The following is a 26,955-nucleotide window of genomic DNA, read 5'->3' as shown; positions in this document are numbered from 1 at the left end:
ATATCTCGACTTGAGGATCATGCCAAACAAAATTAATGAAGGAGCCTGCTCGAAGCCCATTCTGAATTTTCTTATTGAAGCGACTGGTAAGGCCAGCCAGCATGCTTTAATTATTACTTCACCTCTCCTTTTCAAGCCACTAGTAAAAGCAAGTTTTTCTCCTCCCCTTAAGCTAACCTGGATTTCCACCACATTAGCATTTAATTGCAAGTAAAGAAGATAAAGTGATTTAGTTCATCTTCTTTTGTAAATGATTTAGCACTAATTCTAGGTGAAAGGAAGTTACGTGCTTGCAATTTGAAGCGGTGGGACTTGAGATGTGTTAGAAGTGTGACAAGTGTCAATCAATTGTCAGAATAATAATGGGTTGTACTTTTTTACGTCTGTTCAGGATAGTTATTCGTCATATAGTGGATAAATATTTTGTATCCCATGAACTTATTTGGGGTGGGGTTGCTGTTGGATGTATAACATTTTTTCAAAGATTTTATTGGAATTGGTCATACTTTGGCTTGGATGATTTTATTTAATGTATGATAGTTTGGTCGAATTCTTCTCAGTGGATGCTTAGATCCAAACCTTGTATTTTCATGCGATTATATATTTTCATCTTATTAAATTTCAATGAGTTAAGTTAATTTTTACCCTGAAAAAAAGGTGATTGGGTGTATTATGTTACAAATTTCCACTTTGCCTCATACTAATGTGGAAACAACTATGTCTAAGCAAAATTTGACTTTTGTTAGACATCTATAATGCAGAATCTGAATGGAAGATTTAATTTCTTTTTAATTGGATGGGAAGATCATTAAAACCTTAAATACGTGATGTTGCTGCATAATCCTGTTCGTCCCTTCAGCCGGTTGAACCTGCAAGAATGTGCTCGACCGTGGAGGTCGAGTTTTCACCTCCGACGATCTAATTAGGAATCCGACTAAGGAAGACAAAAAAGTAATGAACAATAATGATTCGAATAGTGATAGTTTTATTCAGCGTACCTTTCTTTTGTACTCCCTTACCTTTTTATAGGTTTTTCACGTATGAGTTCGTCTCGAACTAAAACATTACTTGGACTGCAATATGAACTTTAGTGATTGAGTCTTACTCAAATATGAGTTATTGAGTCCCAGTCGAATATTTTGTCTTCGGTTATCAATTTACTAGGATTCACTTTGTTATCCTGCCTTTACGCTTGTATAACTGACCTTGACTTGGTATGTTCGAACTGGGTGTATCCGACCTGGTTCGACCTGGGTTTAATCGACCTGGTTCGACCTGGGTTTAATCGACCTGGTCCGACCTGGGTTTATCCAAACTAGTTCGAGCTAGTTTATTTCTCCCTTATCACGTGATTAACATGTAACGCAAAAATTGAAATTAGGTTCACCTAAATCTGTTATGAACATCATAACTTTATGCACTACTTTTTAAAACAGTAACTCAACTTACATTCGGCAATATTCTAGCTTTTATGATGCAAAATTTTTTGTACAATGTCGTCGTTTATGAAGAACATTAAAAGCCTTAGAAATAGTGATTAATGCTCATCCAATAATTGAAAAAGATTATATATAGGAGAGATGAATATGATCATAGGGCATAGACAGATAGCAAAGGGATTTGGGAAATCAAAATTGGAGCAAGAAGAGGAGAGATGCCGAAGATGGAGCAGGATGAAAAGCATGTAGAAGCAAAAGTGGAGATATGGAGGTACGTACGTATTTGGGTTCGTGGAGATGGGAGTGGTGAAGAGTGCTATTGAACTGGGCATGGTTGATGCATGCCTTGGAGGGTCATGGCTGCAGCTAGCCAACCCATGACGCTCGCTCAGTTATCCATTGCTCTTGATTGTCCGTCATCTCCACTGATCTACTGCATACTATGTATGCTTCTTGGCTCATTGGGAGTTTTCAAAGAGAAGACCATTATTGCAATGACTACAAGCCGGCCAGGAGGAGACAACAGGCTACGCCCTAACGCCCATCTCTTGTCGCTTAATCAAGAATGGATGAGAACGTAGCATGGCGGTAGCGGCCTTACTACTACTGCTAGAGAGCAGCAGCAGCCCAATGATGTTGGCCCGTGGCTAGCTCTTGCTACCCGTGTCGTCCGTGATCGTGAGGACGGCAAGTTGGCAGCTTTTAAGGCAACCACCCATCATGGCAATGACCATTGGGAATATGCTGCTACCCACCCAGATCATTCCAAGCTCTTCAACGATGCCACGGCTTGCGATGCTAGGGTGGCAGTGTCTGTCTGTCTTTGTAGAGGGTTGTACGAACATGTTCGAGGGGATCGAAACAGTGGTACTCGATGTGGGCGGAGGAGATGGCATGACGCTGAGGATGCTAGTGATGGCCTTTCTATGGCTTAGAGGCATCAATTTCGACCTCCCGCATGTTGTGTCCACCATGCTTTCTTTTTCGTGTGATGGTGTTGAACACATCGGAGTTAGCATGTTCCACTCTGTTCCTAAAGCTGATTCTGCCTTTATCATGGTTAGTTAATCAAACCCAAGCTTCTATTCCTTCCCCTCCCCTATCAGAAGATTCACTTTTTCTTTTTTCTTGGCAAAACATCACAAGGTTATATTGAAAAAACACGAAAAAAAAACCAAAATCTAGAAGGATGCACCAGCCGGGAATCGAACCCGGGTCTGTACCGTGGCAGGGTACTATTCTACCACTAGACCACTGGTGCTAGGTGATGGAGGCTATTTTATTAATTATTTAATGACAAGTGCAGTGGGTGCTACAAGACTGGGAAGATGAGGAATGCATTGAGATCCTAAGGGCCTGTTTGGTTGTGTGAATCCAGCCATTTGAAATGAAATGAGATTTCAAATCTATGGATTTCAAATCTATGGACTCATGAATGAAAAAATTAACCGTTTGGATACTTGAATCTGATGAAATGAAATCTGTGGATTCATCCTGAAAACTGTTTGGTTACTTAAATCTGTGGAATGAAATCTATGGATTCATCCTGAAAAACTGTTTGGTTATCCTAAATCTGTGGATTTGAAATCTATAGATTCACCTTGAAAAACTGTTTGGTTATCTGGAGTCCGATTTAAGGCCTATTTGGTTGTGTGTATCACGTTTTGCTTTTCCAACTAAAGGAATTAAGAAGTCTACCTTTAACACCGCCCATATAATATTTTCTTCAAAAGGTGTCATTAAAATGGTAGAGAGAACTGAAGTCCAAAATGATGATTCCATGTGAACGGTATTGTTCTGTGCACTACCATTGATATGATTCCCTCAAACGATTTCTTGAAAATAAAGGAAAAGAGAACTTCATATTGTGAAACCTGAAGTTACAGACTTTGAAACTAATAGAGCTTCACAAAGGGTATTCATCGTTAATTTGAAACAAGATGTACACTTAATTAAACCATATTGGCACCAAATCCACTAAAAAAGATCTCAAAGTTGAATGAGGATATCCAAAATAAAACTCAAAATTAAGCCATATGGCTGAATTGCAGGGAACGTCAAGGCCTATTTGGACTCTTACAATCACCCTGAAACCAAGATATGACCATGATGGATCAAAACTAAATCATGTTGTGAACTAATTAATCAAAAAAACCAGTTGATACCATTGGAAGAACCGTAACTTCTTGAATTAGTGAAAACTACCCAAATGGGTTGCTTGAAATGGTTTACGGCTCTGCATAAACCATATTAGTTAATTTGATTAAGATAAATTTTAAATATCACCCACCACAAAATCAACAAGGTGCTCAAAAAAAAAATCTAAACACAAAGTACTAACCAAACAGTTTTTCAAAATGAATCTGTTTCTTAGTCTGAATTGAGATTCAACCATGTAAATGCCAAGAGCTTCTGGGTTTGAGTTCCCATAATCCATATATATTCAGCATAAGTTGAGAGCCTAATACCAACTTTATCAGCTCCAATCTCATTGACAACAGCCTCAACAACTTCAAGTGGGAAGCGGTCATTAACTTGGTCTTTCATCTGTTCGGTCATTAACTTGGTCTTTCATGAACTGCTCTAGCAAGTAGCCATGAGCCCCATGGATTTCAACTCCATCAAAACCTGCAATCCAAGGAAATTTTAATCAAAATCAACACCATCATAGCTTTTTCATGGACAACATCAGATGCATTACATATCAGATTTGGAGGTTTTGAATTGACACATTAATATTTCCTAACACAAAGAATTGGACTGTTTCCTCCATTGCATTGCAGTATAAAAAATCAGGAAGACACCATCCAAGTGCTTTAATCTAATCTGCAAGAGTGTACAGAATACAGATCCAACGGCATACTAGTTACATCTATCCCTTGCTTTGGGTGGGATTTGATGGCTGCCTCTCTGGAAGCTACTTCGCTATGACCTGCACCTATGCAAAGAATGAGAAGACCATGGAGAAACAGGCAAACCCACATATATATTCCTTGTAGAGGAAGTTACTTCGCTATGACCTGCACCTATGCAAAGAAGCTATAGAATGAGACACAAATCTGACATAAAATAAAACAAGCTACTCAAGGAAATTATACACCCAAGAAATGACAAGTATGATACACATCTACTACAATATATGTTAGCAAATTATACAAATTGTCCAAAAAATTCATGCAACAGAGAAGTTAAGCACTTCTTATGACAGAAGCCAAAAGAAAAAGTTATGGACAAAAGAAAACAAATACATCATAAAGCATCAAGTTAAAACTTAAACATACCAGTTTATCCAAACAAATTTCTGGGTACATTTGATCCAGTGGCAACAGGGAACAGCTCATCCAACATTATCAACTTCTCTTCATCATCATAGTCCAAGAAAACTTGGGCTTCAGCTTTGTGGTTGATGAAGTAAGTCTTGGCTGCCATTCTTCGACGAACATCGAGGCTAGGAATTGCTTTGAGTGCTTCTGTAAGCTTTTTTGACATAGCTGGGAGATAATCCGACTCCACAAACATGTCAAAGGCATTAGCCAACTGCTTGAAGGGACTTACTATCTTATCAACCGCAGTCTTGGCCTTCTTCTTCTTACTTGAAGATCCCTCAGCGAGCCTCTGATGTTGGCCTACCTCGAGGTGTCGACCTTCGACCAGTCGGGGTTGGTTGAGCACTTCCCTCTCCATCGGTCTCTAGTGTCATCTCAGCCAAGTCCACATCCTCAATGCCTATAGTAGTTGGGTGACCCGCATCTTGACCTGTGGCAATTTCATTGCCAAACCACGTAAGCACCTCATAGTGGATGGGTAGGACTTGCGTGTCCTTCCAAAACCTTTCTTCAGTTTTCTACAAGAAATGTAATACAAACATGTTGATATGTAAATGTATTTCAAAAAATAAGTGTTTCCAATGAAACATATTGACTAAAAATCAGATTTGTTCATACCTGAAAGGAAGCCCACATGTGCTCAGGTCCATCGAACCTTGATTCTTCGCCATTCCACCCAAGGCCGCTGCATTTGATGAGGTCCATTAGGGCCTTGATTCTTGCCCTCCACACTCTATAATGGTTTTTGATTTGATCAGCCACATATGAAGTTTGGAGTGTTACATTAATCGTGTTTGCAATTTCTGCAAACTGAGCTGGCCTAAGACCATTATCTCCTCCTTTCCCAGACTTATGGTGGGTGACCAAAGTCTGCAAAAACAAATTCGAGTGTGCCTTGGACCACTTGGCTGTATCCCTTCTTCTTGGTTGAGTTGATTGGGATTGTGATTGTGATTCTGCCATCTAACAAACAAAAAAAAGAAGCATCATTATGGTAGATTAATAGATCAGTTGTAACAAAACAAATCTGAAAATAATAATAATATAATCACATGGTGATTTTAACTATGTCCTCAAAATGATGCCAAGGACAACAAAGACAACAACAACCAACCAAATGATCTTGAGGACAACAAAACATCAAAGTACTGTTTTACTCTCATTAAAAAGAAACAAAACAAGTGCATATTTAAGTTTTATGTAGCTATTTATCCAGTATGAACAATATTAAACAGCAAAGTACTGTTTTACTCTCATTAAAAAGAAAGGAACACAATTCACCACACAGTTACCACATATGAGATTGATTAAGAAACTATAATGGATGCATAAGACTACTAATTACAGGTCATGTGCTAGTCACATGCGAGACTTAAATTGAAGGGACTTACAATGCATGCTGTTCAAATTGAAAAGTGTACTAAATCATATATACTAAACAAGTCGTATGAGAAAAAAAAGAAGATACAAACTAAGGAGAAAAAACCAAAATACCTTCTAATCTCTATCTTCCATCTCTCACTTAAAATCACCCTTTAACCTTATAGGATGTTCAGGATGCGGTGTGGGAGATTACCAAGCTAAGGACAACCTCCAAACCCAAAAAGAAAAAAGAAAAGAAAACAAGGTAATAATATCATATTGTTCAAAATTCAATAGGAATCACTAGCGGTAGGTATGTGCAATCAAGCTCGTGATCGGCAAGGCAATATGTTGCTCTGTTTTGGGGAGGATGTAATTCACAAGGGAAAAAAACACAATGTGGAGGACATGCAATCAATAGTAAAGAAATAGTTAGGGCAAACAACAACTTTCTTTCTTCGTGAAGTTCTGACCAATACAATCTTCCAAAATGTGCCAACAAAGATAGAGGGGAGGGGATACAAAAGGATGACATAAAAAAAAAAAAAAAAAAAGCAAACTGAATGCTTATCAAAATAGTCTAAGATACGCCATCAGTAGTAATTCAAAACAAGACACATCATTTAAGAAAGTTCATTCAAATCAACTCCTCCATCCCAATCATCCCACATTGTTTGAGCAAACTGATGACGAAAATGTTCGGATCAAAGGCAATGTCATCGTGAACTTCATGACTGGTAATGGGAGGGTCTTCATCGATTCTTCATCGGTTTCTAGATCCTCACTTGAATTTGATTCTTCATCGTCCTCATCAGATAGTTCTTCATCAGATAATTCTTCATCCTCTTCTTCAAAAGTGTTTTGGCTAAGTATAAAATTATGTAGAAGAACGCAAGCTAAAACAATCTTCACTTGTGCTTTGAAAGGATATTCTGCTTGAACCCTCAAAATCTTGAAACGCCTCTTCAACAAACCAAAGGTTCGTTCAATGACATTTCGCACGGAAGAATGTCTCAGGGTTAAACAGCTTCTTTCAAATTTTTGGGTGATTCACGACAGTTCCTCCATTCTTTCAAATGATACCGAGTACATCGATACGGTCTTAAGAAGCCCTTTCGATTAGGGAAGCCAGCATCAACAAGAAAGAACTTCCCTTCAGGTACCGTTAGTTGACTTGGTCCTTGTCTATTTACGTGATCGTCCAAAACTCTTGAATCCGAGGCTGAACCTTCCCAACCAGCTAGGATATAGGTGAACTTGTGATTGTGATCGCATGCAGCCAAGATATTTTGAGTAACATTTCCCTTCCTATCCCGATACCTTTTCTCGCCGCCCACCGCTATCATTGCAGGGACAAGGGATCCATCTATGGCACCAATGCAATCCTTGAAGAAAGGAAAATATTTAGCTCTATATTCCCTCGTGCATGGAGGCTTCAATAGTTCCGGATGCAATTTTATTATTGCATTCAAAACAAAATTGAAGTGTCGACTCACAGTCTCTCCAGAATGACTAAACTGATGAGCAAGGTCACGATTCGAATGGTTGAGACCAACTACTCTCAAAAACATCACCAATTGTTCCTCCAAACTGAGAAACCTACTATCAAACATGACACCCTTATCCCTCACCAATTGACACAAGTTGAAGAATGCCTTTCTACCAAGCCTAGTTTGCTCTCGGCAAGTACGATCAGATACCCCAATGATTCTCTCTGTCTCATGTTGGCCACGAAGAGTCTCACCCCGATATGGAGCTCTACTTAGGAACAGTCTCTGAATCTTTTCCATTGCTAGGGCCACACCCATAATGACAAATATCACGGCTTTCCTCCGCCTCTGTCTCCTCAGTTCTTCACTCTGCCTCCTAAGGTGCTCATCATCCATTTTAATAGAGGTCTACAATCAATTTCAATAAATTAAAATTATATAGTATTCATATCACAATACCTTTCAAAGTAGTAATCATATAGTGACAGCAAGAGATCAAAGAAAAATGTTTCATTACAATCATAGTAGATTACATAGTCTAAATGTCATGGTTTGAATACAATATTAGGCATAACTACAATCCTTGATCCAAATACATACTATGATGTCCTAAAATTACCATCGCACTCCTAACATTTGAAGAAATAGTACTACCCCAATCAGAATCAAAACATTTTGGATCAGTCCTAGCTTTTTCTCCACTTCTTTCACTCTTTTCTTCAAAGCTCTCATCTCCACCTTCGCTACATCTTCTTCCCTGCCTTGTATCCATAAGAATTGCGAGGATTGGATGTGCTAACTTGCTCTAGTGGTTCACACCACTTAAAGAAGCCACATCCGTTAGGAAAGGCTACACAACATTGATATAGTCTCGTTGGGATTTCGTGACGACTCAAACAATCTTAATCGGGGCTTGCTTCCCACATTTGCATTTTGTATTAGTATACTTCAAATACGAACTTGAATTTTCATTAACGCTAGAAGATGACATCCTGTAAATGCACAAACAAGCAGGTATAGTAATACCTAAAATCTTTGTAAAAGAACAAATGCTATATTGGTGCAATGTAGCAAATATTATGACCTAACTTAGTTGCCTAAAATAACTAATACAAAGATCGCTAATCTAGAGCAGCCAACTTTGCTTTCAGGCAACTATATACGAGTAATATTAGCATTATGATAATCGAAGAACTACTTCTTTGCATGGGTTGAATTCGAAGTCAAAACATTGCATCCCCTCTTTTCTTTACCAAAGAGGGGGAAAATGAGAAGTAATCAAAAAGATATGGAGTAATACCGATTAGGAAGAGAATTACTTAAATAGGATTCTGTGGTTCTAAATTTATTAATGGGGTCAAACATATTAGAGGCCTAAAATATGAATCCAACATTCAAGTAAGTTAGGGCCACTACAGAGTTTACTAATTCACTATACCCGGTGACATTAGGATGACCATATACTTCGATCTATCTGTTATGTGGCGGTAATGGGGATTTCATGTGACAGATTATTTACGAAGTATGAAAAAAAAAAAAATGAAAAATGCCATTTATTCCGCACCGGAAAGGAATTCTTTCTTACGCTCGAGATTTGTCAAGGTAGATGGATAGATAGATTTGAGTTCCTCTATCATATGGACCCTCTCATGCGCCGACACTGGACTAGATAAATAGTGATATCGAAGCTCAAGTTTTACTTTTATTCCAAATGCAAGTTGTTGGAAGTTAAGGTACGAAGAAGCCAGCAGGTAAAGACATACCTGAAATCCACCAAGGGGAATTTCCATTTGGGATAAAATACTGTCAACATCACGAATTTGATAATGAAGAGAAACTAATTTGTCACTTCCTTTAGTACTCGGGAGGGGGGGGGGGGGGGGGGGGGGGAGTTGGGGGGGGGGGGCCAATCACAACCACAAAGACAAAAATGGGGGGGGGGGTGGGGGGTTTTACTTCCCCCCCCCCCCGTGGGGGGGGGGGGGGGGGGGGGGGGGGGCCCCCCCTGCGGGGGGGGGGGGGGGGGGGGGGGGGGGGGGGGGGGGGGGGGGAGAGGGGAGGGGGGGTTTTCAAAAAAATAAAAAGGGGGGGCAGGGGGGGGGGGGGGGGGGGAGAGGGAGGGGGGGGGGGGGCAAAAGTAATTCAATTCAATTAATTGATGGGGAAAAAATTCCTTACCTGAATTCGCTTTCCCTTACTTGAAGTATTCGCAGCGGAAGTCTAGATCCACGTTCTCGTTCCACCACCAAAGGTTTACCGGCGAGATTCCTCAATCACAGGGAAAGGGAATAATATCCACAACCCAAATGCCGTGGATTAATGGAATGAAGATCAAATACTAGCAAAGAAGAAAATCTAAGCCTGCGATTCTAAGAGAGAGGGAGAGAGAGATGGAGCCGCCGTTTCTCAGAGATTCGCTCGTGCGAATGAATTACTCCGTTACTTACTCACTAATGCGGTGGTTACTAAAATATATAACCTATTTTGTAACCGCCCTAATAGTGAGTTTCCAATATTGCCCTTGGGCATTTAATTTATTAATCAAATTAATAAATTCCAACAGCTCCCACTTGCACAAGGGCAAGTGTTAATCTTTCAATGTGTCCCAGACACACTTGTATATCCCAGATATACACATTCAATCTCTCTGCTATGTATCCCAGATACATAGACCTCTTGTGTCCTGACACACATGCATATCCCGGATATACATATATATTGATCTCTTCACTATGTATCCCAGATACATAGACCACCTGTGTCCCAGACACTAATATCCACAAGTCATACTGGCAAAATGGGTTGTGCGACCGGTGATATACCTGCACGCGTGAGCCCCAAACTAGAAACCTTCCTGAAGGCGGAATGGCACATCACTCATAGAAACAAATCAAATAAGCATTAGTATAACACAAGTGTCCTAGGTTTATTCAAACTCACCAGACTAAAGGTATCTCAATCCCTCCGAGAGATCACCTTCTTGTCCTTAAAATGTTCACTATCGTAACACATACAGTTGGCGCCAAAGCAAACACTTTTAGGGTGCAGTTGAATCAAACCTTTCCTTTCGCCCTGCACCATCACTACACTCCAGGATTGACTCCTTTCCCGGTAGTGCCCCTTTAGGTCGAATCTATCATGACCATAGGTAACACCCCAAAGTAGCCACATCAACCCTTCGTTTCATGATGTCGTCGAAAGTCACTAAGAACACTAATGGACCATAAGGTCCAGGACTCACACAATGAGAGGAGCAGGGATCCATCCTCTCATTTCCAATGATCGCTAAGCACACATAGTATGATATATGTGCTATGGTGGAGCATTCTATATACAATAGAACGTATGTCCATCTCAACACCATACAGGTCTTAGTCCAGCCGCAACCCCTTGCGCCTAACCCGAGTTTCTTTATTGTCGCCACCCTAGCGCCACATAAAGTACTCGCACCTTGCTCCTATAGGCAACATGAATAGTGGGAACATTCATGTCGATTCTCTTCACAATAGAGAAACTCATCTTGATTTCAAATCAAGGCGACATCATGATTATGAATTGACTTACACAAAGTCATTCACAATCCGTCTCATCTCTGCTCGCCTCCAAGGCGCCAGAGGCGAATGCTCGTGCGAGTGAGCCATTCTCTTGCCTATTGACATATGTTGTTTTATGCTAGAAGAAACACAATCACACAGAAAGTGAATAAAAAAATGCTGGAATGAACTCATATTATTCATTAATAAGAAAGTCTCAGTACAAAAATAAGTCACAATCTACGCAAGCCCAAGGATTTTACATGAGAAATAAAAACATCCTTGGCTATAGGTTTGGTAAGAGGGTCAACTACCATCAAACTAGTAGATATGTGCTTAAGTACAACTTTCTTTCTTGATGTAATGTCTCTAACAAAGTGGTATCTCAACTGTATATGTTTGGTCTTCCCATGATACTTGGGGTCCTTGACATAGCTAAGAGCCGCCGTACTATCACAAAGAGACAAGGGCAGCCTCTTTGGATGTCATCACAATCCCAATATGTCGAAGGAATCTCCTTAACCAAACAGCCTCTTGAACCGCAGCTGAGCATGCCACATACTCGCTTCCATGGTCGAGAGGGATATACAAGCCTCGCTTCTTGCTACACCACGAAATGGCCCCGCCATTCAGCAAGAAAGCATATCCAGAGGTTGATTTGCGCTCATCGATGTCTCCAGCCCATCGGCATCACTATAGCCAACTAACCGCAAATCCGATCCTTGGTAACACAACATGTAGTTACTCGTTCCTCCGAGATATCTCAATATCCTCTTGATCGCTTTCAAGTGCTCTATGCCTGGGTTTGATTGGTATCGACTAACCAAACCCACCGCATAACAAATATCCGGCCTAGTACACATCATAGCGTACATAAGGCTACCCACCGCACCGGAATATGGAACTCTTTCCATCTTGGTTTTCTCCTCTGGAGTCTTAGGACCCATATCAAGGCTCAAATGCAAACCCTTCTCCACTGGAGTATCAATTGGTTTGCAAGCAGCATTTGGTATCTCGTCAAGACATTGTCAATATAGGTCTCTTGAGATAAACCCAATAATCTCTTTTGCCTATTTCTCGACAATCTTGACACCAAGCACATAGCTTGCTTCACCCATGTCCTTCATATCAAATACGGAGGACAACCATTTCTCGAATGGTTTCCAATAGCTCCTTGCTATTGCTAGCCATAAGTATGTCATCTACGTACAAGTGTCGAATGACATAATTATTATCGATCTCTTGGTGTAAACACAAGTGGTCTTCCTCAAGCATGGAAAAACCATTTTCCATCATAGCTTGGTGGAAGCGCACATTCCACTGTCTAGATGCTTGCTTTAAGCCATATATGGACTTCTTAAGCTTGCACACTTTGCGCTCAAGTCCATGTTCTTCAAAGCCTTGAGGTTGATCCATATAGATCTCTTCCTCAAGTTCTCCATTGAGAAAAGCAGTTTTTACATCCATCCGATAAAGCTCCAAGTCCAACCGAGCAACAATGGCTAGTATGAGGCGAATTGAGGCAAACCTAACCACAGGGGAAAAAGTTTCCTCATAATCAACGCCCTCTCGTTGGGTGTAGCCCTTAGCCACTAAACGAGCCTTGAATCTCTCAATAGATCCATCCGCCTTTCTTTTGATCTTGAGAACCCACTTGTTCCCAATCGCCTTTCGGCCTCGGCGGCAAGTCAACCAAGTCCCAGACATGATTAACTTTCATCGACTCCAACTCTTCCTTTATTGCTTTTAACCATTCCTTTGAGCTTGACCCCGCAAGAGCTTCCCGCACGCTCTTTGGTTCATGCTCATCGACCGAAATCATCTCACGCCGATCTCTTCAGGAGTTACCATGTAGGCTTCATCCTCTATGTCGAAACGTCGACGAGGAACTAGCCCGCGCCTACTACGGCGCAAGTGCATGTCGATTGCTCACCGTCTAAGGTAGCTATCACATCTGCACTCCCACTCCCACTAGGATCTTCTCGGATGAACCCCGGGTTCATTATCCGGAATCTGAATCCCCGGAGTGACAAGACCACTATCTTGTATCTCAAAGAATTCCGATGATTCTTTGTTAACTCCCGAAAGAGATGGAAAATCATTCTCCAAGAATGTTGCATCCCTAGACTCAAGTTCCGTTTTCCTCTCATTCTCATCTAGTCCAATGAAGACATGGCCCTTTGAGGGTTCGGAATATCTCACAAAGATACACTTTCTTCCTCCGGGTCCAAGCTTTCCATATTGGTGAGAAGTAGAGTGAACATATGCCGCACATCCCCATGCGCGCAAGTAACTCAAATCTGGCTTCCTTCCGGTCCACAACTCATATGGTGTGGAAGGAACCGATTTGGTTGGAACTCGTTGAGGATATAGGCCGCAGTCAAGAAAGCATCTCCCCAATAAGAGATGGGTAGATTTGCTCGCGCCATCATGGATCTCACCATGTCTAGCAAGGTTCTATTCCTCCTCTCAAAGCAACCCCATTTTGTCTGTGGAGTCCCCGGAATAGTAAGTTGTCTAGATATCCCCTTTTCATCACATAACCCTTTGAACATATCGGAGAGATACTCTCTACCTCTATCCGTTCTAAGAGTTTTAATCCTTTTATCTAATCGATTCTCAACCAAGCTCATGAATTTCTTAAAACATTCCAGAGCTTCGACTTATGAGAAATTAGATAAATGTGACCATACCTTGTATAGTCATCTATGAATGTGATGAAATATGACTGTCCTTTTCTAGTATGCACATTCATGGGTCCACACACATCCGAATGGATAAGTTCTAAAGGAAGAGAGGCTCTCAAAGCCTTTTTAAATGGTTTTCTAGTTGCTTTTCCCGCTAGACATGACTCACAAAGTTGGCAAATCGATAGTGAACCTTGGCCTAAGAGACCTTCTCTTGCCAACCTGTTCATCCTATCTAAGCCAATATGTCCTAGTCTAGCATGCCACAAATTAGAATCAATACACACAAGTATTTTGGCAAACAAAAGCATTACTAGAATTAAATGAATAATCAATTGTATCCAATACAATGAAACCATTATCAAGAAAACCATAACCATAAACCGTATCACCCAGATACAAAACCAAAGAATTGTTTTCAAATACAATTCTAAAACCATGTCTTAAAAGATAAATAACGAAACAAGATTTCGCCGAATGTCCGGAGCATACAACACATCATGGAGTAACAGCGTGTCGGCCACCTCGCAAAACTAATTTGCATGTGCCTATGCCATGAACCTCCACGCTTGAGCTGTTCCCCATCGTTATCCTTTTGCTTCCTCTTGGAATACGACGGTATTCCACGAAGCTCGAGCGTTCCCTTGTTATGTGTTCTGTCGCACCTGAATCAACAATCCACAAAGGATTTAGTTCAGCAAGCATAGTAGAACTTGTTACATAACAAGATGAGGTATAACACACAAGACATACCTCTTGCTCAACTGCAATCACGAGCAAAATGACCAGGCTTTCGGCACTTGAAGCAAATCAAAGATGATTTCTTCTTGCCAGCACTAGTCCCCCTTGAATGCTTGGGCCCACTCTTGTTTTTGTTCCCACCCTGGTTACTTTGCTTGGACCGCTGAGTTTGAGCTTTCTTTCTCTTGCGCTTGAAGCCTACACCCTTACTAGTGCTAGCTTCAGCAGCAAATACATCAGTTTGAGGGGTATCGGCCAACATCCGATCCTCATCAAGCTCAAGGTGCTTGGCAGCTTGATCGAAAGTCTTGACCTCATCAGCATGAGTCAAGAAGATCTTCATATGCTCCCAAGTCTTTGGCAATGACCTGATGACTGCGGAGACTTGCTCCTCATCAGTCTTCTGGCGCCCACATGCGCTCAACTCACTAATCATGTTAGACATGATGGTTATATGCTGCCTCATGGTGTGACCCCCGGCGCATCTTATAACCGTCAAAAGTGAGTCCGAGCTGGCGGCCTCTTGTGGTGGAAGTCCCTCCATACTGGAACTTCACAGCCTCCCACAAAGACTTTGCAGTCCTATGCTTCTCATAACGAAGCATCAGGTCATTCCTCATGGAGCTCAGGATTGTAATCCTGGCTACCCGGTCTTTCCTCTTCCAAGCATTGTATATATCAAGGTCCTCGCGATGTGCAAGTGGTACCTTCCTCGGGTGGGTTCATGGTCCGGTTTATGGTCTCTAGCATATCCCGCTCTTCCAGAGATATTGCACCTTTCGGTGCCAGAGGTCATAATTCCTCTCATTCAGCTTATCTCCTTTAGTGAGGTCAGCAACAATGCTCTTGGTAGCAGCCATTTTTCTAGAGATATTACATACAAGAATGAGTTCAATAAATCTAGCATAAAATACAACTTATGCAACAAAAATCACACTAGCATAGTCAACCTATGGGATAAGCACTCAAACCAAAAGAGATGCTAAAAAAACATTCAATCAAATTCTCATGCAAACCCACATAGACTTATACACTAACTTCATTCTATGCAAGAAACATGATTGATAGACCCATAAATAAAAAAATAGTTTTATCAAAATAAAACATGCAATCATGTTAAAGCTATGAGGTGGTTCACACAGAACACTTCTACCTCATTAGCTCCCACTAGGCCCCATTAGGCCCTTAATGCTCAAACATCACATAGATTGTGAGCCATAGATGTCCAATAAATAGAAACACATTCAAAATTGGACAAAAAATTCAGACGGATTCTGAGACGGATCACCGTCTGACAATCCGTCTGATACAGATTCTAAGACGGCTCTCCATCTGGAATCCATCAGCCCCGCACGGACTGCCGTCTCACCAGCACGGACAGTCCTTCCCGCGATTCGTGACCAGACGGATTCGGCGAGACGGCGCACCGTCCGAGAGTCCGTCGGCTTCGTGACCAAACGGATTCTCGAGATGGCGCACCATCCGAGAGTCCGTCCCGGCTTCGTGACCAAACGGATTCTCGAGATGGCGCACCATCTCGAGAGTCCGTCCGGCTTCGTGACCAAACGGATTCCGAGATGGCTCACCTTCTCAAGCATCCGTCCGGGTACATACGACGTCAATTCCCCATTTAACGATTTTTTTTTTTCTTTGAACGGAATTTTTTTCAAAAAAAAACGGAAAATCACGTTTTTTTTTTTTTACAAAAATTCATCCAAAAACACATGAAAAAAATCCAACAATAATTATTAACAAAAATTATCATCATGGATTATCAATTCATGCAAATCTTCATTAGGAAAATTCATAGGGATCCTCCCACTCGGATCCGAATAAAAAATAAAGGTTTCCAAAAACCCTATCAATTCTCCCATGGGTTTCGTATTAAACCCTTGATCCTCCCATTGGATCCATACAATAAAATTAAACAATGGGGAGGAACAATAAACGTGGGAACCAATGGCTCTGATGCCAATGTAGGTAATACGTCAAAAGTAATTCAATTCAATTAATTGATGGGGAAAAAATTCCTTACCTGAATTCGCTTTCCCTTACTTGAAGTATTCGCAGCGGAAGTCTAGATCCACGTTCTCGTTCCACCACCAAAGGTTTACCAGCGAGATTCCTCAATCACAGGGAAAGGGAATAATATCCACAACCCAAATGCCGTGGATTAATGGAATGAAGATCAAATACTAGCAAAGAAGAAAATCTAAGCCTGCGATTCTAAGAGAGAGGGAGAGAGAGATGGAGCCGCCGTTTCTCAGAGATTCGCTCGTGCGAATGAATTACTCCGTTACTTACTCACTAATGCGGTGGTTACTAAAATATATAACCTATTTTGTAACCGCCCTAATAGTGAGTTTCCAATATTGCCCTTGGGCATTTCATTTATTAATCAAATTAATAAATTCCAACAAAAACGAAGGGCACTAACCTTTATAAAAATTCTGGGTTTTGCAGATAACCCTTTTAAGTTTTAAGATGGTTGAATCAAAGATGTAATAAGCATGTGTCACTACTCCCAAGACACCTGAGACTGAAGACTGTAAGCACTTAACAAGATTCAAGTGCAAGGAACCATGATACCAAAGATGAAGACCAAGTCCCTGAAACCAACGTAAAACTGAAATCATGTGGCACTGGGTACAAGAGCAACTTCCCTAGGATCCCATTGTTAAGTTGACTAATGGAAATGGGACCATTGGAATGAAGCTTGGAAGAACATACAATCATCCCAGCATTAGGCTAACAAGTCCATAACATTGAGAACCAACATCAATAGAACAAACAAAATCAAAATGTTGGTGTGAGTGAGGAGTCATTAATTGATAAATGACAATACAAGAAACAAAATAAAAAATGCAACACCTCAGTGTTTCTCTAACTGAAGTGAATTTAAAAACAGTTAGAGAAAGACATTGAAAGATTTTCTTAGCATGCAGTCGGGATGGTCCCCTAGTTGTGTAGGCATCTAGGAACGGCAACTAGGCAAACCAAGGTGCCTATATGCCTTGACAAATCATGGTCTACCATAATATAGCAGTATGACACATCCAAGCAACTGCTTACTACAACTATATCAATTTAGGAGTCTGCTAGGGTGATATGAATCAGAAACCCTGTTTAGGTTCACTATGGACCCATCCAGGTAATAGAAAACTCAACGAAGAGCATTAATGGAAAAAAGCAAACATATTGGCACCCCGAAGGGGAGAGTACCAATTAGAAAATAGCCAGTTTATAAATACAGCAAAAAGAGCATCAAGCAACATGATGAACATAGAAATTATAACTTCACACATGCTGCTACCCATTTCAATTGCACGACCTGGGTGAAATAAAAGTAATAGCAATCACTTCAATGGAAAACTTTTCATTCCAAGAATTCAAAAAGTAAGAATCCCTAGCTACCAACTAGCAATCTTCATGTTTCAAACATACAATAGAATCCCTAGCTACCAACTAGCAATCTTCATGTTTCAAACATACAATAGCTTTCGTACTCTAGATAGCACAAGATTAACAAGAGAAAACGAATCTGACTCAATTGAAAAATAAAATAAAATAAATAAAGAGAGTACCACAGGAAAGGCCGAAAGGGCAGCTCGCTGGCTGCTGACTGCTATACCTCAGGACTCAGACTATGAGGAACAGAGGAAGAGAGTATCTCAGGAAAGAATCGCAGGTACTGCTCAGTCTACTTGTCCGATTCATAAAACAAAGAAAACAACTCAAATCAGGGGTACTGCTAATAAATTGAGGAAAAAAGAGACAAATTCTATACCCACTTACCCTGTTAGTCCGTTACCTGGTGTTCGTCTCGATCTCTCTAGTCTCTGATCAGAGATGAGAGATTTCTGCTCTATCTTGCTGGTGGAGTGAGAAGAATACGAAGACGAGAGTGAGACAAAGACGATTTCTGCTCTATCTTGCTGGTAGAGTAAGACGAAGACGATTTTCTGCTCTATCTTGCTTGTTGAAAGAGTTCGTTCACTCTACTGTTCGTTCCTTCTGGGAAGCGAGAGGAGACCTTCGTTCGGGAAGCTAGAAGAGACCTTCGTTCGGGAAGCGAGAAGAGAAGAGGACAACGTTCGAGTTCGAACCAGAGGAGACCTTCGTTGGAAGCGAGAAGGAAGAGGACGTCGTTCGAGCGAGAGCGAGAGGAGACCTTCGTTGGAAGCGAGAAGGAAGAGGAAGCCGTTCGCGTCGAGACACCGTCAAAACGAAATGTGGAATGCGCTCATTCAAGGGGTATTTATAGAAGATGCTCATCCCACTCATTTCACCCTAATCGACGAACTCGGCTGATTCACAATTTTAGCCTAAATTTTGAAATGAGTTGATTTCTGAATGGGCTCATGTTTTCCCACCAAACAGGGTTTTTATGCCCACTCATGAGTCCAGGGATTTGAAATCCCTGGACTCACACAACCAAACAGGCCCTAAAGAAATGTAGAGAAGCAATTGCCCAGAACAAAGGAATGGTGATCATTGTCGAGGACGAAAAAGAGTACAAATACAAAGACGTACGTAATATTAATGCTATACATGATCATGATGGCACATACTACCAATAGAAAGGAGAGGACCAAACAAGAATGGACTTAATTACATTCTTGACAAAGCAAGTTTTAGGAGCTACAATTTCACTCACATTCCAGCCATTCAATCCATCATCCGAGCCTATGCTTGATCAATAAGATTTCTCTTTTATTGGGTTGTGTTCTTCTTTTCAGTTTTTGGAAATAATTGTCTCAGGAATAACTTGTTTAATTTCTGGGTGATTCAACTCCTACTTTCAATACAATTCAAGAAAATGCATACCATAAGCAAGGGCAACATGCCTATGTTCCAGTTATTTTTATACTAAAAGAAAACTTAGTATTACTTAAAATAACAAGTACACAGATTAGTAGCATCTATTACTTCTATTCTTTCCCGATGCTCTATGGAGGATATATATATGCTATATAAGTGAGCCATTGCTGGAGTGTGGTGTGGGTAAATTGTTTCAGACTAGGGTTCTTACTATTACAAATTATATTTACCAAATTTGGTTTATAATTTATTGGCCACTTTGTGTGGTTTTGTGATGAGAGTAGATCAAGCAGTTCCTTTTCATTGCACCATGTTTCTTCTCCTTGTATATTGTTGGCTTGTGCTTTTTCTATTCCCTCCATCATTCCACTTAAGAGAGCCTCCACGATCTTTCCCTTCTTCAGTCCTCCTGCTCTGAGATATTGTAGTTGTCCTCCCCTGAACAGTCCCACACTCCATCTAGTACTGTCTAGTGCTGCATTATGTACCCCTGCACACATCAACATTGGTACATGGCTTAAATTAGTCATAGTTTTGCATAAACAAGTGTTATGGTTTAGAAATCATTAAATTTCTCTCTCTAAGTATGATCCCTAAAGATTTTTTAGTGTTGAGTTCTAGGTATTGGATCCAACTTGAAATGTTAAACAACACTTTTTCTTGGATTGGGGTTGATCTTTTGAGAGATTTTGATGTTTCTTTCTTTCCAGATAAAATAGCAAGAGATAAAAAAGATAGAGACTACCCATTTCTTAATAGATTTATCTTGCCCAGGGTCAAAAATAAAAGATTTGCACAACTCAGTGATTGATGCATGTGTCAATCTTTTTGTTATGAGGCCTAAGGGACCTGCCGTCCAAATTCCTTTTGTCCATTCGCAAGATACAAAAACATGTCAAATTTTTTCGACACAATTACCACACAGCTCACATATCGGAGACATCAAAGTCCAATGGGCAAGAGTTTCCTTGATGGGAAGTCCTGCATTTATTAGACGCCAAAAGAACATCTTGAATTTCGGGTGTAGTGGTAGTTTCCAAAAAAACTTCCACCATTTGGTGAGTGGATTGGTTTGAGATATCGTTCTCAACTGTGACAGATATTTCCTTGCCAGTTTGACAGTAAAATCTCCATTGCTTGAGATAAGGGATACCCAAGCGTCATTTTCATCATTGAAATTAATGTTTGAAAGATAAAGTAACTGAGAAGTTTGAGGAAGAGGTGACTACCTGTTGGTAAGATTGAGTGAGTTTGTCACTTGACATAGTTGAGTTTCTTGCCCACCTGTCAATTTCCGGAGGTTGATGAATCTTGTGAGTTGGATTTTTAATCTACGGATCGAACCAGAAAGATGTGTTACTTCCATTTCCTACCTTTCTCCACACCATTTTTTCAAGATCTGGTAACACTCCACAGATACTATTCCATGTCCATGACCCCTTTCTTTTCATTACTTTCGGATCGAAAACAGAACTGTTTGAAAAGTATTTTGCCTTCAAGGTCTGTACCCATAAAGTTTCTGGGTTCTTAAGCATTCTCCAACCCTGCTTTAGTAATAACACCTTATTTATGTCCTCCATTTTCTTATACCCCAGACCTCCATTTTTCTTAGGTTGGCAGCATCGATCCCACAAGATGAGTGTAAGCTGTTTTTCCTTGGTCGGGTTCCCTAGCCAAAACCTTTGGCATAGAGAATCTATTTTTCTACACAGTGTACTTGGGAATTTAAAGCACTGCATGTGGTAAAGTGATTGGGCTTGACAAACAGATTGTAGCAGAACACTTCTCCCTGCAAAGGAAAGACTTGCGGCTTTCCAATTAGCCATTTTCAACTTCATCTTGTTGATGATGAACTGGAGATTCTTCACTTTAGATTGGCCATGAATCAATTTGGTGCCTAATTAGAGTGAGTCTTTTCCCATTTCATTGATCCCAAGAGTTGATAGGATCAGGTGCTTCTCATGATTGGGTATATTTCTACTGAAGTAAGCCCCACTTTTTTCCAAGTTTATTTCTTGTCCTATGATGTCTGAGAATAATTCTAAGACCGCCTTCAGGGCCAAAGCATCTTCCCTCTTTGCTCGACAGAACAAGAAATTGTCATCAGCAAGGAAAAGGTGGGAGATCTTAGGAGCTCTGCAAGCAACCTTTACCCCCCTTAAATAGATTGAGAGATTTATACTCAGTCAGTAGCCTTGATAAGATCTCCATGATAAACAAGAAGAGATATGGGCTAAGGGGGCATCTTTGTCTCAACCCTCTAGTTCTAGAGAACCAGAAGTACGGGTTGCCACTATGCTTGATCGAGAAAGAGGCACTAGAAATAAGAGAGTTGATGAGTGTACACCATTTCTGATCAAAATCCAAAAAATCAAAGATTTTAATTAACACATTCCATTCCACCCTATCGTAAGCTTTCAACATGTCAAGCTTGAGAGCCACATATCTAGTCCGCCCTTTCGTTTTTCTCATAAAGTGAAAATTTTCTTGGGCTAACAGCATGTTATCCTTAATTTGTTTATTTTCTACAAAAGCCCCTTGAAACAGGGAGATGAAATGATTCAGTAAAGATTTGAGTCTTCGAGTCAGCACCTTTGCCACAATTTTGTAGCTCACATTGCATAGACTGATTGGTCTAAAATCACCAACAAATCTTGCATGCTCTTTTTTTTGGATGAAACACAAGAGTGTGTGATTTGCTCCAAAGGGAAAGGAGGAATTATTGAAAAAAATTTGGACAAATTGGAAGAGGTCACATCTAATTAAATCCCAATGCTTCTGATAAAAGAGAGCATTAAAACCATCCATTCCAGGAGCTTTGTGGGGATTTAAGGAGAATGCAGTATTTTTGATCTCCTCCATGGATGGATTCCTCGAGATTCCATCCAGGATCCCGCAGTTGGCCATATTTGGGAAAAGACATTCAATGAAAAATGGATCCAAAGGTTTTGATGAAAAGAATAAAGTTTTCATGTAACTTGAGAAAGCATTTGCAATTTCAAAAGGGATACATGCTATTTTTCCCTTGTATTCAATATTCTCAATTTTTCCCTATGAAGATGAATTTTAGAAGAGAAGTGCAACCCAAAAAAATTGTCATGTACCAGCCGGGAACCAAACCCCGGTTTGCACCGCCTATGCTATTCTATCACTAGACCATCATTGGTGTGAAAAGATGTTAGTTTTCCTTTTTTTTTTTGGCTTAAGGATGCTATAAGATTTGATTCAATAAATTTTGAAGCGTACAAATGCTTCACCATGGGGTTCACATGAAGAAGCAGAGGTGATTGTGTCGCAGATCACAAATGTAAGGGAGTCCCCTTTACATACTCTGTTTTATCTTTTATAGGGTGTAAATGATATCACATATATACTAGGAGTAAAGGTGACTTTAGGAGGATGGGTTTATATAGTTCAGAGTGAGCAAGAGTAATGGACCAGCCTGAACATTTATGTGTTGTTGGTTAGAAAGGTTGTTTGAAATTGGTAGCTTGATATTAGGGGAGTGAGGACAATTACGTAAATCATAGAAAATTCAAATTTGTGATCATTTTACTAAGAGGTGACAGACATTATCGATTGAGTAACCAGGGGCGGAACCACAGTGATCTTTTCCAATTTTTATATTAATTTCTTTAATTTTTTTAATTTTTTCCCCTCTCTTCTCTCTCATCTTTTCTTCCTATTTATTATTCTCTATCTATAAACTTGGTTAAAGGCAATTTTTGGAAAAAAAAATCTTATTAGGTATGCAAAATGTCATTCGTAATTAGAAACTAACTCTTCAATCAATATTTATTCTCTCCTAAAATCAGTAGAATTTCTTTCAGTGGGTAGTCGAAGGACCAATAAGAAGAAACAAAAGCAGAGAACGAAGGACTTACTTGTTTGAATCTTAGTGAGAAGAAGCTTGAAGTTGGAAGTCGAAGAACTAGAAATCGCAAAGTTCGTTGGAGGCTTCGAATGTAGGCAAACTCGCAAAATGACAAAGTTAGAGAAGAGGTAAGAGCACCCTGGGGTTTAAATAAGAAATGTAGAGTGTCATTTTATACGAACAGGATTAACTTCAATCAAGGGTTGAGCTCAACTGACATTTTGAAGCCTAATCCAACGAACGAGATTAATCTCGACGGCTGCCAAGGGCCATGTGGCTTGTGTGGCACAGATTACGAGAGATACATGTGGCTCAATGAATGTACCCTTGCATAGCCAGAGGAATAAATGTGATGTTTGGAAAAATGAGTGGACGTTTGGCTTTTCACCTACCAGGCTTGGCGATCATGATCAAGGAAAAGCAAACCAAACCATCGATCTTTTCATCCTAATTGCTTGGCCTGGGGGGCTCATGATAAGGATAAAATAACAGTGGATTGGGTTCAACCAAAGTCGGGTTGGTTCTAGGGGTGAACCAGTAAATAGCCTGAAGAAGAAGGAACCCGACGGTTATGGGAAGAAACGTGCTCCTGTGAAACTCAAGATACGCAATAGTGCCATACGAGAAAACTATAACTGACACCGAAGGATGAAGACAAAACCCTACGATATGACGGTCAACAACAAAGAGCACGAACGAATCTAACGGTCAAGAAGCAGAGGTAAACCCTATATAAACTAAAGACTTGCACACAATAGAGGTATCTAAATCGTTTCCCTCCATTATGTTATTCAATTAAGCTCTGCAATCAGCCCGGGTTTTGTAATGTTCCAACTGCCAACTTAACCTTCGCGGTGGTTTTCGACTGTACAGTTGGCCACTTCTAACCTAGTTTTGTAGGCAAGCATTAAGGAATCCGGAGACTAACCAGTTTTTAGACGCATCAATAATAAAACTAAAGAAGAGGGATTACAAATAGTTTTTCTTTTTTTATTTCCCTTAATGATATAATATAGTTAAATTTGAAGAATTTAACAAAACAACCAAGTCTAACCTTTCTTTTCTTATTAAGGTCAATCAATTTGAAAGGAAAGGGTAAACTGAATAGAAAAAAGCAAACTTGTTTACGGTTGTTTTGTTTCGGCCAAGTATGGTACGGTCAGATTAATAGATAAATTAGAAAAATCCTTCTACACTAAAATAAGGAAAAGTAAAGAACTTTATTTAAAGGTATTATGTTACTTTTCAAAACTGCTTCTTTTTTTTTTCTAATCATCATTAGGACTGAAGAAATCATGACATTTAGATCAGAAATTTAAAAGAAACAAACAAGACTTTTGCTAATGGCTTTATCAAGATATGAATATGTAAACATTAAATTGACTATAATGATGATGACATTGCCAAATCTCAAAAAACTCATGACAGAACCAAACAAATTTGTGGTTGAATGCAGTTTAATCTCTACCAAAAAAAAAAATGCAGTTTAATCTTTTTCCTTTAAAGGATTTTTATCTGCTTTGTTAAAATTTTGGGATAATCGGTTGAAAGAGTAAGGATGGTTTTCTTCATAAATTTGTAAAATTAAAAAACTTTTAATGTAAACACTGCACTTTCAAGTTTCAATTGATACCATTTGATTTAATTTATACACGTGACAAAATCAGTAGTCTCGATTTGCCTCAAATAGAGGAAGCCCCCATTACTAATAGAATGGATTAAAAGTTGGTCTGCTATAAAAAGGATCGGAAAGGAGGTAAGCAAATCAATACTCAACCTATGTTCCTTTATTGTTTGGCAACTTTGGATTGCAAGAAACAACAGGATTTTTGGGAGAAAACAAACTACCCCAAAAGAAATTATTGAGGCAGCCCAAAAAGAACATGCTGAATTTGAGGCAATCAAGACAACAAGAGATGGGGAAATGATAAATAATATTCAACCTGATGAGAATCAACAGCAATGGAAACCTCCGCCTCAAAGTAAATTAAAGTTGAATTCAGACGTGTCTTGGTGTAAAGGAAGTGGCAAAGGTGGTGTCGCCTATGTTCTGCGAAATCATAAAGGAGAAATTTTTTACAGGCAGTCTCTGAACCGGTGCTATGCAACTCAGTGGTGGAAGGGGAAGCTCTAGCTATGAGAGCTAGATTGATGTTTGCACTCTCAGAAGACTGTAATCATCTTCTGATAGAGTCTGATTGTAAAATACTGGTCTAATACATAAACAGTGCTTCTAGCTCCCCTCCCCTATGCTTAGCTCCTCTAGTGGAGGATATTAGGGAGTTAAGTTCATCTTTCCTCTCATGCTCCTTTTGTTTTATTCCAAGAGTGATCTCTTGCAAGGAGGATCCTGTCGATCCTGTGTACGACGGTTTAGCCTATTTCCATTCCTTGGCTTCAGGAGTTATGCTCTCCAGTTGCCTAGGCTGTTCTGTTTTTTTCTTTCTTTTGGTTAATAGAAATTTCTTACAAAAAAAAATTTGCTACAAATAAAAATCCACCAATCCCAACTAAAATGTTTTATTATTATTATTATTATTATTATTATTATTATTATTATTATTATTATTATTATTTTTAAAGAACCCCAACTAAAATGTTAGTGGATCCCTCGTCAGCTACATTTTCAGAATTTGGATTTTTATTTCCAACTAAAAACCCACCCGATTCCAACTCTCCATTCAAACCGATTACACTCTTGAATCTTCTTCTTTTATTATTTTTTTTTTTTGGAACTGAGGTTCATCCGGGCCAGCTTGCGCGCACCCACTCTTGAATCTTTATTAAGCCTTTTTGGTTACATTGAGTCTGGAGATTTTAAATATCTAGAGATTTTAAATATATAGATTTCAAATATGTGGAGTCACAATTTATAAAATTAACTGTTTGATTAACAGAATATGTAGAATTAAATCTATGGATTCATGATTCATCTGTGATTCTGCGTTTGTTTGCTGGAATAAAGGTGAAGTGGAAAATTTCTTGAAAAAGTGTAGATTTATTACTTTTCTCTTAAATCTCAAAATGATAATTTGTCTGGTTGCTTGATGTGGGAAAGTGAGAGACAAGTGTCTGTGATGTGGCAACCCAACTTTCCCACCTCAAGGCATTTTAAAATTCTACATATTTGGTGGGACTTTGTGGAAAAGTTGAGAAAAGTAAAAAGTGGGATCCACCACTATCACTTTTCTACAAAATCCTTCTTTTCATTTCCCTCTCCCTCCATACATATGGGACTTATATGTTTTTTTTTTCCCACCCCACCTTTGCAAACAAACGCAGCTTAGATATTTAGCGTTTTTATAGTAGAGATAAAATCTCTAGATTTCACCTGTACCCATAAATCTACATATTCACGTTTTTAGTATAAAAAGATGAATCTCTAAATTTCATGAATCTAGAGATTTTCACAACCAAACGGGTATTAATCTCGCATTTATGAATGCAGAGATTTCAAATCTCTAAGTTCACGTAACCAAACATGCCCTAAATCATTTTCTAGCAGGCCCTAAACATCAAACACAAGTTGGAGATCCACGAACCACAATGTTCTGCTTGAAGGGCCTATTGTGTAACTGTTACTCTGTTAAGTGTTAACTACCGATCCAAATTTGAAAATTTGAATGTGTAACTTACACTCTGCTCATTGGTTGTTAAAGAGAGAAGATTTCCCAAAGACCAT

At 39.7% G+C, this 26,955-nt stretch overlaps 1 long non-coding RNA gene, 1 other non-coding gene and 1 pseudogene across 2 annotated transcripts; 1 reads left to right on the top strand and 2 right to left on the bottom strand.

The window, feature by feature from the left end:
• The first annotated feature begins 1,663 nt into the window (after positions 1–1,663).
• Positions 1,664–19,274, top strand: LOC149028630 (acetylserotonin O-methyltransferase-like; annotated as a pseudogene).
• TRNAG-GCC (transfer RNA glycine (anticodon GCC)) lies at positions 2,630–2,700 on the bottom strand. The gene has a single exon. It is a non-coding gene; the product is annotated as a tRNA-Gly (tRNA).
• On the bottom strand, positions 5,164–18,251 carry LOC149028631 (uncharacterized). The gene is made up of 3 exons (XR_016172241.1): positions 18,163–18,251; positions 5,384–5,728; positions 5,164–5,283 (listed from the first exon to the last, which is right to left on the bottom strand). It is a non-coding gene; the product is annotated as an uncharacterized LOC149028631 (long non-coding RNA).
• Positions 19,275–26,955: the final 7,681 nt, after the last annotated feature.

The sequence above is a fragment of the Hakea prostrata genome, chromosome 1, assembly GCF_041222555.1.
Source record: "Hakea prostrata isolate BN-2017 chromosome 1, UWA_Hpros_2, whole genome shotgun sequence".
In the NCBI taxonomy this organism is placed as follows: domain Eukaryota; kingdom Viridiplantae; phylum Streptophyta; class Magnoliopsida; order Proteales; family Proteaceae; genus Hakea; species Hakea prostrata.
The sequence above is the reverse complement of the archived record's forward strand: the minus strand, read 5'-3'. Positions and strand labels throughout refer to the sequence as shown.